This window comes from Platalea leucorodia (assembly GCF_965183815.1).
Source record: "Platalea leucorodia genome assembly, chromosome: Z".
Taxonomy (NCBI): Eukaryota; Metazoa; Chordata; class Aves; order Pelecaniformes; family Threskiornithidae; genus Platalea; species Platalea leucorodia.
This window is the reverse complement of record NC_138858.1, coordinates 67,099,815-67,119,357: the sequence shown is the minus strand read 5'-3', so window position 1 is coordinate 67,119,357 and position 19,543 is coordinate 67,099,815.

Here is a 19,543-nt window from a genome sequence, read left to right as displayed (position 1 = left end):
ACCCCTCCAGTCCTTTATATTCTTCCCTTTTTGCATCAGGAAAAGCCATCATAGTCTACAAACAGATGTTGCTTTACCTACCCAGCTCATATGTTGGATCATAATAAATTTTTTGCAGCCTACCCTATAAATGTTTAGCATGTAGCATATTTGACTTATTCTTTTAAATCCTGCCCACCCCTTTTTTTCTTTTCTTCCACAGTTTCTCATGCATCTATAACATTCCTAACTGCCCTTCAGTGCTGAATATCACTCGTGATTTTTACATTCAAGCACATGTGTGGAATTTATGCGTTTTCCATAGCAACTGACAAATAAGGGGAATTAATGTATATTACAAAGAAAATTGATACCACTACCCATCAGATGTTACAAGGAGGTCATTTTGTTGCTCTTCTTGATAAAGTGCAGAGTTACAATCATTGCCTTGGAATCTTTTTATGGGCAAGACCTTCATTTCCTACACACCAAAGCCACGAGCTTGAGCATGGCTTGAAGCTGACTGGGGGAATAAAACTGCTCATGAAATATGCATGACTAACACATATGCTGCCAGAGGAACTTAGTGTATTATGTATGACCCTTCTGTAATTGTAAGGAAATGATATTCATTTAAATGGATGTTTATGACAGTTAAAGGTACACCTAATGAGACAAAGGTCATATGTCTAAAAACACAGGGTTAGCCCACTATTTCTGGCCTTGTTTGAAAAGACTATGCCTTTTTCATAGTTGTTTCTCCAGCACATGTGATCTATATTTGTGCAGCTTAAAAGAGTCCGTGTCTTCTGTATTTGGATGCCAAATGCAGCATTAAACTAAATGCAATTCTAATATTATATGCATACATCTGGGAAATATCTAGACAGCATATTAAAATTCGCATCAAACCTAACTGTCCTTTTTCAGCTGCTGTTATTTGGGGCAGCTATAGATTTTTTATTATTATTATTTGCCTTTATGAAATGCATGTACTTTTATGTTGTAAAAAATCAAACCCAAGTCTCCTAAAGGGGATAGTTTTTTTCAGTTTACAAAATAGCTGCAACATAGCTTGTACATTTCTGCTTTTATCAGCCCTCCTCCATGCAAAACTGGTTTTGAGCAATATGTTTTGGTTTATTTCTTCTTAAACAGTAACATTTTTGTAATATGGATTTGGCTTTATCTTTGCATGAATACTTTCTCAGAGTTCAGGGAGAGATGTTACACAGAACAATACATACAACATCCTTCAGTGAAAGCCAGATTTGGTGCAATAAATGAACCTTTTGATTAGTGCCACAGTGCTTCACCAGAGATTCCTCTCTCAGAGTTACGGGTCTCCACAAAGATCCCTGTAACTTTCTTGCAGTGCTCATGAGAATGAATCTACAGCCCAGAAAAACCTCTAAGTCAAAGAAGAGAAAACCAATTTGCCACAATTCAAATTGCTGATAGGAGAAGCTGACAAATTGCAAGACATGTAACTGCTCCAGAAGTGAAGCTGAGTCTGGATGTTATTATGCTTAAGGAAGTGGGCCAAGTTTGTCTTGATCTAATGCTATTGATTTAGTACCACATCATCAACAGTACTGAAAGCAGCTGATAAATCTAAAAAAAATCACAGTGGATACTTGATCTTCCTTCAGGCCAAGAGAATATTGACCAGCACAGTAGTGCTGCTATGCTATAACGGGCTTGAAGCCAGGCTATCTAGGGTAGAAGAAGGAACTGCAGATATTTCAGATTTTATTTTGTACTGTGTCCAGGAGAAGATGATTTGAAAAAGACAGATAATTAGTCAGGTGTCAGAAAGCTCAAAAAAATCCACCCCTTCCCCTCCCCATGCCCTGAGTTTCCGAAGAAGCACAGGCTTGGAGCTTTCTGTGTGGTCTTTCCTCTTCAGGATAGACATGGGTCCTGTTCAGACGCGGGCTCCTCCTCATTCTCCTCAGCATGTCATGCTGGCTAATAGTCACATAGAGTGCCTGCCCATATTCCTTGAAGTTCATAAAAAACTTGGATTTTTTCACTTAGGTTGGCATATAACATCCATGAAACCCTGACGTCAAAATAATTATTTTTCCTTTTCTTGTAGCAGCAGTAAAGGACTGGCCTTGCAACTGCATCCCAGACCAAGTTCATTTTTCTGCTGAGAAGAGATTTATCACTCAGTCTGCTAATGTAGGCTCAGGAAAAAAAAAGAAAAAAAAAAAAAAAAGAAAAAAAAAGAAGCCCAAAACGGTTTCACTGTAAATAACTTCAAGATGCTTAATTATTAAATTGCTGTTTCTTTCTATCTGGTGTGAGAAATTCTCTGAATGAGAATATATTTACCAAGTTATTGTGGGGTTACAGCCATGTAAACAAGAACATAATCTGATCTGCTTTTTGCATGTCTGAGGTCAGAACATGGGTCTCTGAATCCAGTCCACTCTATGAAATGGGATGACATGAAGATTGCAAAAGATGCAGTATAACTTGAAGAAAATCTACAACTGTACAAATCACAAGCCACTTGTCTTTTCAATTTCTTATCTATTTTCTTGCAGCATGGGTGGCATGCACCCTATTCCTAACAGTAGCTCCAGCCAATTTGCCTGCTGTCAGAGGCTACTAGTTCCTAAAAGTTCTCTCTAACAATGCATCTCAGGTAAAGTGGACAGGAAAAAGAAAAGAAAACTGGAAAAATATTCTAGACACAGTCACAGATGGGTGTTACTAGCATTACCTATTCCTCTGATTCAGCAATCAAATGAGAATTTTTTATTAGTTTTCTGTCGCAAAACCTTACATAGGAGGTCACAAGTTTTGGTTGTAACCAGCCCAAGACATCTGGATATAATACCAAATATAATACTGATAGTGACAGCAGCATAAGGAGCTCTAGTGGGCACTGATAATTCAGTTGTGCTGCCTAAATCCCACATGTACACCTGCAAGCTGCCTCTTAGCCTGAACAATCCAAGGAAAACAGAAAAAACAGTTTGCTGAAGGTTTTGGAAAGCTGGATGTGGTTAAAACAGGTGATAAACCTTTTCCCATTAAAATCTGAAAAAGGTGAGAATTCAAGAGCCCACAGAATGTGCTTAGGTAGCTGAATCACTCTCTCTTCAAAAGCACACGTATATATTGCAAACCACGCTTTAGTGTTTTGAAGATACTCCGACAGCTTAGACTGCACACACCTCTTCTGAGCCTAGATTTTATGTAAATTAATTAAGTTAATTAGTAGGCAACATTGAACTCATGCCATTAAACCTATTCCTGTCCTTGAAACAGAAGCAAATTTTCCCAGAATAGTCAGAAAATGGGAAAAGGCGTTGTTTGTTTCCTCTTTTTTTAATCTCTTGTGAGGAGATACTGTATCTTTTATCCATCTTGCTGCCTAAATAGAAGCTATAAGAAGTCTGTCACTCACAAGCATACATTTATACCAGGCACCCTCCGTAAGGAGTACATCCACATCAATATGCTGCTGCCTGCCAACGGCAGTGATTCCTTTTCAACAAGCATGAACTCCCTGCACTTTTCTTTTACTCTGTGAACTATTAGAAAACCAAGAACAGAGATAAGAATGAAAAATAAGAAGAGAGAGTGCCCAGCATGATTTTGAAATATTTTATCAAACAATTTTACCTTAATAGTACGTGCAGAGGAAGAGAGTGGCTCTGTGCACACTGTATGTGTTCCTTAAACAGACATACGGATACACGGCGTTTGTGTGTCATAATGCTCAGAGTGTTGTGGAGACAATGTTTCACTATTCTAACCATACAGATTGCTAGAGGGATATTCTTGGGATTATCATCACTGTCTGATTTTTTTTTTTCCAAGATCAATTAAGAAACAACAGTCCTTTTCTTCTTTATATTGTTTATTTTCTGTCTTGTGATAGCTCTAGGGCTTTCCCTGCCTTTGTGGTATGGTAGTGGTGAAAAATTCATGTGAGATAAAGCTCAGTGCAATACAGTTCCAAAAAGTAATTTTTCATGTAGCTGCTGAGGCTGTTAAAACTGCAGAGGTGTTACCTATCTTAAGGTATGAATTAGGTGATTTGAATTACCTTGTAAAATTGTAATGTTAGAAGCAGGTACCTAAAAGGGCCAAATACCCCAAATAGGCTTCAAATCTGCCTTTCAAATGATATGTTTAACTTTATTTTTTACACTTGCAGAATTACCTGTAAAGCTGGTCATTATAAGGAAATAGTCATTTCCTTAATGGCTCATTTGGAGAGGCTGGAAGGAAATGGAATACTGAGCCAAAATTATTGGGGACAGTCCAGATTTAACTGATAAGACTCTTCAAAATGTCTATTGGGGGCAATGGGACAATTTCATTTCTGTAACTTTAAGATTAAACACCCCTAAATAAACAATCCATGTGCTTTACAGAGGACATTTTCCGTGCAAATATTCTCCTTATTGTTGGTCCAGATCATGATGCTAAGTACCATTTGTACTAAAATTTTATTTTATTTCAGAATCACACTTTCAAAGCAGATCTTCTGATTCTTGTCATTTACCAGCCGATGGCTAACATGGCAAAGCAGTGTTGTAGTGCATGAGCTGGATTACGGCATATGTGCCTGGTGCACGCCCATTGCTAATGGACATTAAATACACAGGACCTGACTGGAGCCAGTCCTCTTGAACTGGGTGTAAAGTGCTCTTTGCCTTCCCAGAACAACCTAAGTTTTTCTGTTGATCTACTTCTAAGGTGCTTCACCCCTTGCTAAGGTAGACATGTCCTGAAACACTGTGACCTAGAAGAGAGTGCAAATATGACTCTCCTTGAACAGATGGCAAAAAGTCTAGTGACACAGGCAAAATGAGTACTCAGTGGTTAATTGCATTCTTGGCTATTAAGGTAATAATTCTGACAATGGCAAATAAGATGGTGTTGTTTATTAATGTTTTTTTTTTCCAATTCATTTTGCATGCACAATTAGAGCTTGTACCTTCATGTTATGCCTAGATTCGGCAATTTTTTTTTTAAAGATGACCCTAGATGATTCCCTACTTATTCTCTTTTTGTTGTTTGTGGTGGGTTTTTTTTTACATTTATTGACCATTCACATACACATCCTAGTTCACAACTCAGTTTTAATTAAAACTTCATTTCACTCATGAGGTTGATGACTTCTTTAAATGCCATTTTCTTCACTACTCAGAATTTCCCAATCTCTCTTGAGTCTACCTTTAGTTTTAACAGTGAACTTCAGTTCATACAAATCTATTGTCTTGCCTATAAGAGATGCTCGTTTATTCATAAGGTGCCATCAGTAGAGATGGAGCAAAAAAGGACAACCTGAAAGTCATCCTGAAACAGCAGCAACAGATAACAAGTTGGGACAGCCCATTATTTTATTACCTAGAGCCATATGTCAAGAAGTAACAAAGAAATCAACAATATACTGAAGTGCTGTTGTATGTAGAGTCTGAGAGAGTTTTACTGAACAGTAAACCTTGAAAAATAAGCATTGGTCCTCTAAGTATTTAATCCCAAAAGATGATAGATAACATAAAGCAAAAAACCCTGCAAATTAGAAAGATTTTATAATTTCATATCTGTACATATTCTGCTAGGCTAGCTACAGCCAAAAGCTTTTCAATCTTCTCCCTGAAGGATACTTTGAAAACTTACCAAATAAGCATTATGCTATGGTAGGAGGGAAAAAAGTGTTTGCGTATGGGGGCTGGGGGGTGGGCAGGTGGAAGAAAGAAATTGCAGAATGAAGTTACAATGAACAAAGTTAGCGTTAGCATGCACGCATATTGCAAACAACTAGGAGATTGGACAGCAACCAACAGTAATACTGGAAACCACAGCCTAAGCTTCTACTGGCTCTTAGTTGTTTAAGAGTATAAATGTATGAAGTTGAATGATAATTTTCTTTATGGCCTAATAAATCTGCCTAATATCCTTTCCCTTGCTGTATCTTTTCTGCATCCACACTAAGACGTGTGCATACATACACTTATATCTTACCTGGGTAACCTGATTGTACTTGAAGCCAATTCCTTCTAGAACAGCTTTCCTACTGTATCGAGGCCACTGGTACAGTTTCAGCCATTTATGCATCTCAAACAGACTCATAGAGCCTATGCTTTTGCTCAGTAGGAAGTCTTCAGGAAAGGTTCTCAAGCAGGGTCTTACAGCATCTTAAGTGTTTATTAGGAGTTTATTTTTGCCTTTGTCAGGGTAACCATTTTGTGGGAGATATAGCCAAGATCTTGAGATCGCCTGCCTCTGTCTCAGTCCTGGTACCCAGAGCCTGAGGCATCTGTGATCCTTGGAGGCCCAGCAGCAGTTCCTGCAGCAGGCTAGTTCACACAGCTTGTAAAACAAAAGGAGTTCCTCTGAGCAAGCTTATCTGCATTACCAACACTTGATTCTAGGTAGTTGCAGTGCACCAACAATTCAAACTAAAAGAATAACAGTGGCTGAGCAGAACAAACTTCCAACTGTGAAGCAATTATAGTGCTGTTGAATGGCTGATTGCTTGTGTGTGGTCCCCTCGGTTCCCTGATGCTTATAGTTTTGCAATTGGATAAAATAGATTGGAATGAGTGCTGTCATACAGAACTGCCAGCTGTTCCACTGTTAATAAAGACACTATTTAGCTATTAATACATCCCATTCTTCTCTGCTGTGCTTATTCAAACAAACTATCTTTGTTTGTAGAGAGGGTGTGACTGCACCTGTTCTGGATTCAGGAATCCACAGCCTGTGAGAGACCCCTTGATAGTCTTCAATAACAATGTTAGTTTCCAGCCAGAGCTCCATACAAAGACCAGACAGAATGGGCTTGCTTTGCCAACAGATTTAGCAGACAATGTTCTAAAAATATACAGGCTTTGGAGTTAGCTTCCTGCTGCTTGTGCTTATGCTTTTATTTATTAAACCAGCTAGTTTGCTTTTAGTATGGGAACCCTTTATCAACGCTCAAGTTTTAATTTTTAGTACTTCATAGGAACAAAGAAAAAGTGTTAAAATAAGTGGAACTTGAGGGGATTGCTTAAGTCATCCTTTGTATTAGATTTTACTGGACAGTCAAGTCTTGATTCTTTGCATTTTGACGGAATGGAAGAAAAGGGACAAGTCTTCTTCTGGCATAGGACCATTGCAGCCAAATGACTTCCATTAAAAGAGATTTATTTTTAGACTGTATGGAATTTTTTTCCATCTATATGGACTGCCTAGAAACTGTATTTTGTTGTGTTGGTAAAAAAAAAACCCTGATGCTAAACCTGGCTTTAAACAAAAAAGCCATACTAGAACAGCCCTAAAAAAGTAGTTTCGTCAATTTGCAGTGATATATGGCTGGTGCTTTTTTAATAAGCCTAGATGCGAGAAGAAGATGAAGGTTGCAGGTGGCTTGTGATGATCCCAGGTCCTTCATTTGGATTCTCTAATGACTTACAATATGAACTTGAGGAAGGCCTTTTTTTTTTCTCTGTAGAAAAATATTGCTGCTATCATCAAGTTCAAATGTGGGAAAAGTTCACCATAACTGCCGGTGGTGGTTACCTAGGTTATAGATAGCAAGCACATTTCTCTAGTCTTCTTCCACATTGATTTAAACCAATGATAAATACTCTGAAAAGCCCTTGCCTTCTTTAGATAGTAAGCTTGGAATAGAATGAGAAGCTCTCTCCCTAATATAATCCCATTTCTAAAGCTAATTTGTAGCATATTAAAGCAAATGGCTCTATTAATTTTAATTAATGAGTAATGATGTGTAATGTTATAACCACAGACTAAATATCAGTCCAGACCTTGGATATATGACTGGCTGTGATAAAGGGTGTGTGAAAGAACCACTTTTTGGCCTTATGTAATGTCTTCAAACTGGAAGGGGGGAAAATCACCGCTAAAAGTCAGTGCCAATTACTTTAGAGGACACTGATTAAGGGTTTTTTGAAATTATCTGGATTGATTAAATAAAATACCAGTACAGAGATACTGTTCATTGACTGTATTTTTTGTTTAAGTCTAGGGCCAAGTTTCAAATATAAACTTAGATATATAAATCCTCTGAGAAAACCAAATATGAGTATCTTCCAGGTAAGCAAATAATAAAGTGAATGCTGGGATACTGCCAAGAAAAAGAAAATGTTTTTAAATTTGCTTTTAACTAAAGTTAAAAACTACAAGTTTTTTAAGTTTCAGGTTCACAGAAGGAAGGAAAATTTATTTGTACTTGCCTAAAGTAAATTATTTGGAAGTTTTCACACGGTGATTACGTATTGTTTTAAGATAGTGTTTAAAAGCTAAAAAGAAAAAAAATATAGTTTTATAACAAACAGTAAGAATTTAGCTACAGTTCTTACCTGCTAATCATCAGCAAAAAGAATCTATGAACTCCAAGACCCATATCTCTGGCAAGAACTTGATTTATTCTCTAGAATTATCCACTGCCTAACCAGGTAAGCTATTAAGATGAATACTAGTAAGAAGGTGGTCCTTTAACTCATTCTTTAGCTCAAACATGCCCAGGTTTCATTGCCTACTGCAAATTTTGGAGGTTCCATGTTTGCAAGATGGGTCTGAAGGCTTGGGAAGGGCGGGCACAGATCTGACTGGTCCAGTGCTTGGTGTTCATGGAGTGGGCTGCAGCTGCAGCTCCTGACTTTGTCACACGCTTTCTGAATAAACTTTAGAAAAATGTCTCATCTCTGGAGCACTGCTCCCCATATCTAAAAGCAATAAGAAATTGTGAAGACAAACCTATTTATTACTTTCAAGGCCTTCCATCTGTCTTCTCTGTTTAGGTGGGAAGCTCTTCTGGTCAGATGCTCTTCCTTAATTTGGGCCTATATAATGATAAGTGTAATGAATAGCTATTTCCATTGATGCTCCTTTGTGTTGGTACAAATAAATAGATAATAAAATAGATGATGAAATGTCCTTCATGCCAAACTCTGATTCATTTTTTTTCAGAATAAAAATAATTAAGATCATTCAAAAATTATCTGCCTAGTTAACTGTTTTGCTGTTCATCTCAACCTTTCTTTAAACTGTATGGGAAAATAAAAACAGCAAATGCAGTATTTTGTGGGATGTGCAAAAGAAAAAGAGAGAAGAAAGAGGGAGGTAAACTAAAAGAGCTAAATATAAATATAAATGTAAATATAAAAAATACAAATATATAGCATGACCTTACTTTTCCTGATGAGAAAAAAAAGCACTTGAATTTGTCCATCCAGTACAATTTGTTTTAACGTTCCGTTATTTACAAATATAACATATCAGCTCACTTGTTGGGGTTTGCATTATTGATGTGCTTTTTTGTTAAACTAGGCTAGTGAAATATTTAAACAAAGGCGTTTTGTAACACGAATAAGCAGAGAACAAAATGAAAGGAATCTGTGCTGATGACTTGTGAAGGTTACATTAAACACATTTATTCTTAGTTGCAGATTGCACTTATGTGTGAGTCTCACAGTATAACTCTGGGCTCAGTTCTGCTCTTGTTAATCAGTTTTACTCTGATGTAAATGCTTTGACTTCTTGGAGTTACTCCTAATCCATAGCAATGTAAGCAGGAAGTGATCAGGCCATGAATGTTTTTCCCATATCTGTAACTTGTCAAAAGATAACAGCTGAAGAATATTATCATCTCTAAAGGACTGAAGCAAATATTTGTAAATGTTAATATCCTGAGAGAAGATGAGATTTTACTTTTCCTAGAGGCATTTGTTTGTAACATTGACACATAATAATATACCCCACAGTGAATGATAAAATGACATCTACAAATTCTGACTTTCTGAATGTATTTTACGGAATTGGCACTGAGATGATAGATAAACCACCCACCATAAATCATCTGGGATTAATCTTTAAAAAGGATCTAAACTTGCTCCAGCTGATGTTGTTGCAAAACCTTTGATTACCTTGAAAGTGAGCAGGAATGAGCCGCAACTCAGTATTTTCCTTTTAATGCTAGCCTGACTACAAAATTTTCAGAGGACCCCAGTGGATTTCACTATATGCATTTAGCTAAATTGCACAGCATCAAGCTTTGGTGTTTGTCTCTTCATACTGCATTTCTTGGTGCCCAACAAGTGACTCCAGAATAACAAAACAGGACAAAGCACAATACAGTGAAGTTGAATTCCAGCAATAAAACTAATTCGATGATATAATCATGGCTAAAATACAATTTCATTTGTGATTAACTGAGCCTTTTCACTCAATGCCAGATGGTCTTTTGTGGGATGTAAGAAAAGGAGAATGCAGAGATGCGCCTTGGGTTTTTAGTGACATGAAGTGCAATATTTTAATGGCAGAACCCCCATATCAACAGCAAGAATTTCAAACCACACATTGATATGGAAGGTGAGATAGAGAGAACATATAAACAGTTGTAATCCCAGCCTGCATTCCTATATAATCACGTCCTCTCTTTCTCCTGACCTCAATTCAGGAATGCACCCTTGTTCTCTAATCTCTCTTGTTGCACCTGCTCCTTCAGTCGTATCTGGAGCTGACTGAACTACTCATCACGAGCAATTTATCAGATCTGCTGAGAGGATTTTTTTCAGAAGAGTTCAGTGGCTCAGAAGCCAGAGTGCAATTTCTAAATGTGACCCAAGCATTTACAAATCTAATTCAGGACCTCATAACTCTGGTTTCTAAGTGCTTATGTCACATTTAGAAACAGGACCTATACTTTTACCCCATCTTGTTTCTCACTTCATGGTAACACTTGAGTGCAAAGCTTAGGTTTTATTCATTTGTCTACTTTTCCAAATTTATTGACAATCTATGCCTTTAATACCTATGAAATTGGAGGGGGTGTTATGAACTGTTCGTGTATGCCTTTGAGAGTCTCACTTGCTACATCTATGTTTAGTCACCTCATTTCTGTGATAGGGATTTTAAAATCCTTTGAAACGGGAGCAAGTTCCAGCAGAAATCACTAGGGTTTGCATTTCCCAAGTAGAGGATTGGGAGCATTTAACAGAAAGAGAGAAACATTAAAAAAATGTGGGTGAAAAAAATGGTAAGAAACTCTTTTCCTGTACTCTTTTCATGTCTTCCTGTTGGCTGGTTTCCTGGAATCTGGTTTTAAAATACCTGGGCTCCTTACAGACCAAAGAATAGAGGAATATATAAGCCTGATTTATTGGCTGTCTAGCAGACTTTACTTTCAATTTTCCCTTGTCACATTTCCAATGAGTAATTGGCCACCCTAAATATAGGATGGCCAGGTAGGCACTTTCAGCATCTGTACACTTGCTTCTCTGATAAAGATGAAGTTCATGGCTAAATGTTCTTCCTTGTACATTTATATCAGATTTGCTCAATCAAAAGTTTCCACCTAAGGTCTCATGCATAATAATAATAACAATAATAATAATGATAATAATAATTTTTAAAAATAAAAATGTAGTAGAAAAATGACCAAAAGATAACCCAAACATTCCAGATCCAAGTTTGATTTCACAACTTTCTGCGTTATGTCAGTTCCACCATTTATGTAGTTTGAGCTTTATCCATTTTTCTCTTTCTGTCAATGAACAAGATCTTTTCCCTCTTTCTTACTATCACCCTATCAGCCAAACCCTGTGGTGTTCTATACCCCCCTAGACTTTCAATCCCCACACAGACCTTTAACTCATTTATTAAAAAAAAAAAACCAACAAGAAAAAAACACAAACAAATGCAAATAGTATACCTATTTATTTTGAGATTTTGACCCTTTTGGCTTTTCCATCCACTTTTTGCATGTCTCTTTCTTTTCTGTCTCTCCACTGATAAATTCTCCTTCTCCTTTGCATTCTGATTTTTCCAGTCCTTTTTGTTACATTTTGCTGGCACTGCTTTCAGTTGAGTTCTTCACAAGTTCATTCTGCACTCATTTAATGCCATTAGCCCCACTAGTACAGAATACAGCTGCAAACTCCAGTCAGCTCCTCTCTCCTAATTCCTTCCTTCCTTTCTTCCTTCCTTCCTCCCTCCCCAACTCCCTCCTTCCACATCTCATCACATGTTCCATCCCACTACTCTGCTTCCTCCCATTTCTCTTTGTTCCAAGAGAATGGATTCTTTAATTTTCATCTCTGCTTCTTGTGAGCACCCATCTTCCCAAAATACTCACTCAGGAGACAGTGAAAGAATGACAAAACTTGATGGAAGCAGCATGCTGAAATATATATATATATATATATATATATATATATATATATATAAGTTTATACATGTCAGGCAATGCATTGCAAGATGGATTTAATTTGTACATTTTCTATCCATCTATGCAAAACAATTGCATTTTTTTTGACTACTGCTGTTGTGGTATTTCTAGCACATGGGAATGTGGAAGAGAATAGCACATACCCTCATCAAACTTCGTTAGTGATATAGCTGTTGCAGCACTTACTAGAATGGACTGTACTCAAGGAAATGTAATGCTGAAGAATCAAAATTCTTTGATAGTTGGTAACTTTATATTTGTTCGACATTTGCATGCTTGTGCCATACCAAAGAGTTTCTTTATCTTGTGCTATGCTATTGCCAAATGGCTTCCATTTGCAATTTACTCATATGAGGCAAAAGCTTTTAAATATGTTTGACAAGACAACTTCTTTAGCAAAGTCATTAAGATAAGAGACCTCTGCAGGGATAGAAGTTATTCAGATTATACACAAAACCTCTTGTGTATGTGTACCATGATTTTTCTCTTCCCTACTCTCTCTCTCCTTCCCTTCCTTTCCTTCCCTTCTCCTCCTTTTTTTGGGGAAGGGAGGGGGGTGCCTGGAAGGGTGGAGGGAGATGTTCCTTCAACTAAATGCAATACAATGCAACAAACCAACACATTGCCACAAATAATGTATGCCTCTGTCAGTGTGCAATGCAGTTCCACTCATGGGGTTATAAAACACTGAAAATGGAAATGTAGCCTAAGGAAAAGTTTTGCATTCTAAGCTCAAAAGTAATCTCAGAGACAGTGGGTATTAAAAAGACAACATACTACTTCTTCCTTTAGAAAAAGACAAGCAAAAGTAGAAGGCATGAAGTCACTGGGCAACCTATCTAGTAGAAATAGGTAAGTTAAAAAGCTGAACATAATGCTTGAAGGCAGAAAGAGCAATGCTGCTGCCATTATCTTACTGATTTCTTTGTGTTGCAATACAGGACAGCAGCATTTGTTATAGTAGTGTTCAGAGCTGTTAAAAAAAAAAAAAAGAAAAGGAAAAAGGATAGAGGACTGAAAAGACCTTTTTTCTCCTCTTTTTAGTCTGCAAAGACGTAAAAAAACAGACCACAGGTTTGGGGAAAAGTGTGCTTTTCCTCCTCTTATTCTGGGCCTGAGTAACACACATTTATGTAATCTGAACTAACAGTTCTTCAAATCTGCTGTGGGGAAGGGACCATAGCTCCTTGATAAGTTTTCCAGCTTAAAAGAAATGTTAATTTCCAAGATGGGTAGAAAATTGTTGGCTAAGTATTACGTTTCTAGATTTTGGCTTGCTGAATAGTGCTGTTTTTCTAGATTGTATACTATTGGGGTTTACTTTTCTTTCACTTGTCCCATTAAAGAATTAGTATTCAAACAGCCACTGTAAGAGTAACAGGTAACAACAAAAACAATCTTGCATTCCACAGATTTACTGGGAGGATTGCCCATATTGCCAGTCTTACTGGCAGATTAACTCCTACCAGTGAAATATTTATACTGAATGTAATATAAAAATAAATATGCAATATCTATTAAAGATTTAGCAAAGAAACCAGCATGCACATTTACAACATACAACAGTAGGTGAGATACAGGTCAATCTCTCTGTACTTGGAACAGGTACTATCTATCTCAGATGTACAAACTTTTTTTGTATGTGTTGGCTTTTCCAGCAGGTACCTTGGTAAGTCTGATTTTTCTCACATCAACACTCTGTACACATTGAACCCACCATCTGTAAAATGGCAACTTGAAAGGCACCTCCAGCTATGTTAATGAAAGAGATGCTACCAAATTCAGTACTGGCATAAATCTGTTGTAGCTAGCAGGAACATGACTGACCTAGTAGTTGAATGTGAGTACAAGCATGCAAACAGCGGGAACAAGCCAATCTGACAAAATGTGGCATAGTGTAGGGGCTCAAGAGTGCTTAAGACATCAGCCCCTTTTAAATGTCTGCCAAGAGACTGGATACAGAACATAAGTTACAGCTTACTGAGTTCCTAACAGACTGGTTTCATTTTGCCACACGCTCCAAGAGCTTCTAGCTCTCTGTTGCTTGTGAATGGCTCCTGCAACTTGTGGCAGTTCAGAGCTCAGACACTGAACAAGGCTGAATGATCCCCCTTTTAGCTGCATTTGTTTTCATCAGGCCTGAGGCTTGGACCTATGTGACGTTTCCTGACAGCTCAGAAGCTCCCTGAGAGGTGTATTCAGGTTCACCCATGATAGCTGTGATAACTGCTGACCATGATAACAGGTATGAAGGCTTGAAGCAGCCTTAGCAATGATGCATGAAAAGGGTTATGTCCATAATTTTAAACAAACAAGCACTATTGTGCGTGATACTGATACACAATTATAATCAGCTTATTCAGGGATTGGTAGCATTCATCATGTTGTTAGTATTGTAAATTTGTACTGTCGTAGATAGGAGTCACACAGCTTGGGGCCTTGTAGCTTCACCTATTGTTTTCCCTGTGTTATGATAAATTTTCAGCAACACTTGATTAAAACTGCCAATTTGTTGGATATAAAGAAAATCTCTCGACACTACTAGGACTAATTACGTTGTCCTTGCCAAAGGGGTAGTTGAATAATTGCATGCGATTATTGCACAGCTATGGTGCTTTTCATGTCAGTGGCAATGCAATGAAGATTGATTCCCTTTAATTAATCATTCAAAAATAACCCCTCCTATCATTCCTCAAATAGGAGCAAACATGTTCCTACATCTTTCTTCCAAAAGGCTTCTGGATGCAGTTAGTTCCCTGATGAGACAGCATTGCGGTGTATGTGTGCATGTCCTAGATAGGAGGGCCTGCTTTGCAATTATTTGATGATCCCACTCTCCTTATTCTTTCTTCTTGTTCTTGAATGTGCTTTATAATTTTGATAGCTACAAGCAGAAGAACATAGAAGAAAAACCAAACATTTATTAATTGAGCTCCAGAGAGTTTTTTAGAAAGAGTGTCACCAACTCTGAACTTATTTGTATTTATCTACTACTACCTTGTCCTTATGAAACAAATGGTGTATGCGATCATGCAGCATTACATGGTAATATTAATTATTGCAAGAATATCTTGTCTTCATAAAATAGAAGTCAGTGGGTTACATCCTGCTGTAACTGCTGCTCTCTCTCAGTATCTATGTTAGTGACAGAAGTTAACAAGCTGTATTTGTTTCTTTTCTATATCTGTATTTTCTAAAGTCTATAGCATTCATTTATAAGAAAATTGTTTTTTCATTTAATTTTCTTTCTATATGGATATTAAAATCTCAGATAAACTAACAGGATGGTATCTTTTAAGTGGATCAACCCTTTATGATATCTGATACTGCAAAATATTTTTTTTTCCAACAATAATTTTGTAGGACTTCTTTTGGTATTGTAAAGTTATTTCAGAGATGGTATCACTTTAAGTAACATACATAAAGTGCAGATGTAACAAACGTGGATTTAGAGGTATAATTCATGCCTATTTCTAACTAAGATTTTACATAATCTGAATAAATCTCATTGTTAAATAAACAATAAACATGTTTTTTATTTGATTATAAAATATTTGTGTATTTTATGGCTCTCAAAAATGGAAAGAAAGAGGCTGATAAGCAAAGCTACACAAAATCATACATATGCATGAATTTGAATTGTTCTAACACATTTTATAATTCAAGATTTGGAAAAAAAAGTTTAACGCTTTCAACACATTGTAATATTAAAGTGTCTGTTTGCATCAAAACCTACACACAGGTTGTTTCCATGGTTCTTCTAATCAAAGGTTTATGTTTAGACATAATTAAAATAGACTACAACAGCTAGGCTGCTATATAACTACAGGACATGCATAAACATCTTTATACACCTAAGATATCAAAACCAAATAATTGTTTGCATTGTTTTATTTTACTACTGATGCATATTGGATGCTATTCAGCACTTTGCCTGCAAGCGTACTCAATGGCAATGGATCCTGCATGTTGGAGGATATGGGGATAGGAAGGAAAGTGGGTTGTGGGTCTACAAAGTTACAACTGTTTGATTTAGCGGGAGCTATTGGGATAAGGATATAAGTCCTGGCCAAATAACTTTCAGATTCTAGAAGATACTGCTTATGGAACAATACAGCAAAGTGGTATTTAAAATTCCTCATGGCCAAGCACAGTCTATATGCCCATATAGTCATGGACAAGTCTCCAAACTGCAAGTGAAAGCACAAAATGAACCTTTTCTATCTGTCCTGGAGGAGGTCCCTAATGGGCCCAGTGAATTTAGCAGGCCAAGAACAAATGTCTGCACCTCTGTGCACATTCATCTTTCAGTCACTGTCAGGTAGGGGCTAGTCTGGCCAAGGGAGATTTTCAGTGTAATGAAACGTAAATCCAGAGGAGTTGGGAAACTTGGAAACACCCATTCCTTGACTTCTGCTCAGGATCCCACAAGTCCAGCTCAGCCTCTGTGCACACCACACCATGAAGACACCATCCAGAAGGGATTCCTTTCTAATGAATGCCTTCATTCTCTGTAGCAGAGGTTAGATGTGCCTCCTGCTGTAAGCCAGAGAAGGTAAGAGTTTATGCCTTTAGGAACAGTAAGGAGAAAAATTCAGCCATAATAGAATGTGTTAAATTTCTCATTGGAAACAAGTGCTTGGACATTATCCATATCATGCCAGAAAGGAAAATAATATTGTACCACTGTACTTTCTAGTTTACCAAACCATCTCTCTAGGGAACCTATTTAGTAGAAGGAAATACACAAAAGAGAGATAGCAGTGAATGTAGATGTTATGAATTCCTCTGGGATTTAAGAAGCTGAACCATCTATTTCATTCTTGCAAAAACTGGTTTCTCTATATGCTGATTGCACATTCATTCTTTAGTCTTTATATGTTTAAAGTTTAAAAAAACCCATGACCTAAAATTTCTCCTGTAAATTGTTGAACATTTGCAACAGATATAGCAAATCACAGTTGGAAATCTGCTAACACTATGAAAAAGTAAATTGGAGCCATGGCAGGAAACAAACTTTATATGTAAGGACTTGAGATCTCACCAGAATGCAAGAGCATATTTTGTACTAAAAGATGTTATACTGCCTGTAAACTCTTCTTTTAGAATAGATCCTCAGGTTAACTAATACATCTGCAGCAATTATTAAATTCTTTCATTTTATGAACCAGAAATACATGTTTTCAACTGAATTTCCTGGGGAATAGTGCCAATGAACACCAGAATTGTTGATTAGGTTGAAATAGAAAGCTTTGTTTTCCAGCTTGTTGCACGAAGGACTGTAATGGTACAAGATCCCATTTTTCGCTCCTACCTGCCAAATGGAGGCTTGAGGTAAAATGAAAGCACAAGCAGTTCCATTCAATTAGGTATACATTTTTGATGGAAAAGAATTAATCTCCCTACAGCTGCTGTGTTTCTTTCAGCAGCATGTTATCAAGACTAACAAGGCAATAGCCTCAATATAGTGATATCAGATCATATGTATATAAAAGCTGATGCAAATTTCTCTGCAAATTTTTATTTGTGTACAAAGCTCCAAACTGTATTTGCCTTGTTTCTGATTACTGAGATTGGACCACTGCTAGAACAGCTTTTCACCTGAGTGGTAAAGGTAGAATTCCTTTCATATGAGAGTCTGTCTTCACCAGTTAGCCCTTTACTTTCTCTTCCTCTTCCTGGTAACAGATTTTGGAGGTTTGGGCCTGTCAGTGGCCCAATATCCACAGAGGGGGCAGTGAGTGCCTCTAGCCATTCTATTCTCATGTGGACAGTAAAGTCTCCTGGGTAGAGGAAATGGCTGAAATGGGAATGGGATCATGCACCCACTTTGTCCCTTAATGATGCTTTAACAAACTGGGTACCCCTTTACCATGTTGTTGTTGTGCTGTAGTGAGTGCTACTGGGGCTCTGCGTATGCTGAGCTGTTTCAGCAGAGGTTAGGCATCTCTCCAATTGGTCTCCAGATCATGATACAGAATAGCAGGAGCCAAATGTTTACTTTTGCAGATTGAGATGCTTTTCTATATGGTCATTTACTTGCATTAGACATCTAAGAAAGTTTCAGGTCAATTGAGAAAATGCATAGTGAATTAACATATAAATAATGGATTTTCTTAATCACTTCTTTGGACTAAGATGCCTCTTAATTTTTGCTAGGGTGTATTGTACATGTCAAAGCCGGTGCACTAAAGTGGAAGAAAAGAAGGTCTAAAAAGCTCGCTGTGCTTTCTCTGATCATCCTTGTATCTGCTTTTATTAAGAGAATGACAGAAAATAAAATTCTTCCACATTCTCCATTAAAGGGAACTTGGCAGCTGTTGCTGAAAGGTATTTTGAAGTCAATTAGATCAACATTTTCCTTTGGAAAGAGCAGTGTACATGACTGATAGCGACATAAAATATCTATCTTTTGAACCTGTATTTACAACATTGTGCCAAGTTCTGAATGTGATATACCTATTAGCTTTCAGTGCTAGACTTGGAATGACTCCCAAGCAAGGTCTGATTCTGACCTTGCCAAAGTGGTGTGTCTCTGCTGACTTCAGTGAAATTATTCCTGATTTACACCGACAAGTGAGGTCAGAAACAAGACAGCAGTTCAAGTGAAAAATATGAGACGTCTGAGATGAGGCCTGTCTTTGGCTGTGGGGTCTATTGTGGGCCAACCACTTTATTGAAAAGGTAAATATATATATGTTCAGGGCTTGAAGACACAGCTGTGTTACACAGGTATAGCCAGCTGTCTGTGTTGTGGGAACATTGTACCTGTTTCATTTGTTTGGAATGGAAGCACTGAATGCACAACACTTATCCTTATTTTCCATCACCAATACCAAAGGAAATTTTGCCTGATGTGACGTGTCATTTGAATCCAGCAGACAGCATTGATTGGCTGTGTTGTATCCCTGGGTCAGTCAAATGACTGGCAAGATAAAATTAATTTTAGAATTAACTTTTTAGTTGGTGTTTTTTTTTCTAATTTCAAAGTTTTTGTTTTACACTAGTTAAAGGTAAGTAAGAAGCAGTGAGAGAGAGGTTACTCAACAAATATAACTTTGTAGAAGTAATCAAACTGGCCACAAATCTGACTCAAATTACAGAATAATGATGCAATGGGATAAGATTATAATAGTAACTGTTTTTTTGGTAAAAACTTATGTGGCATTTTGATTACTGGACAACAAAAATATGGCTGCTGCAATAAACCATTTAAGTAGAACTTGGTGTAAGCAATGTAATGTCACATGCAAAGGCATGCTAAAAGGCCATCCAGTCATTTCATGATGGGTGTATTAGAATTCTCTTAATGAAGAACGAATGGATCTTGGAGAAATTGCTACAGTTCTGAGA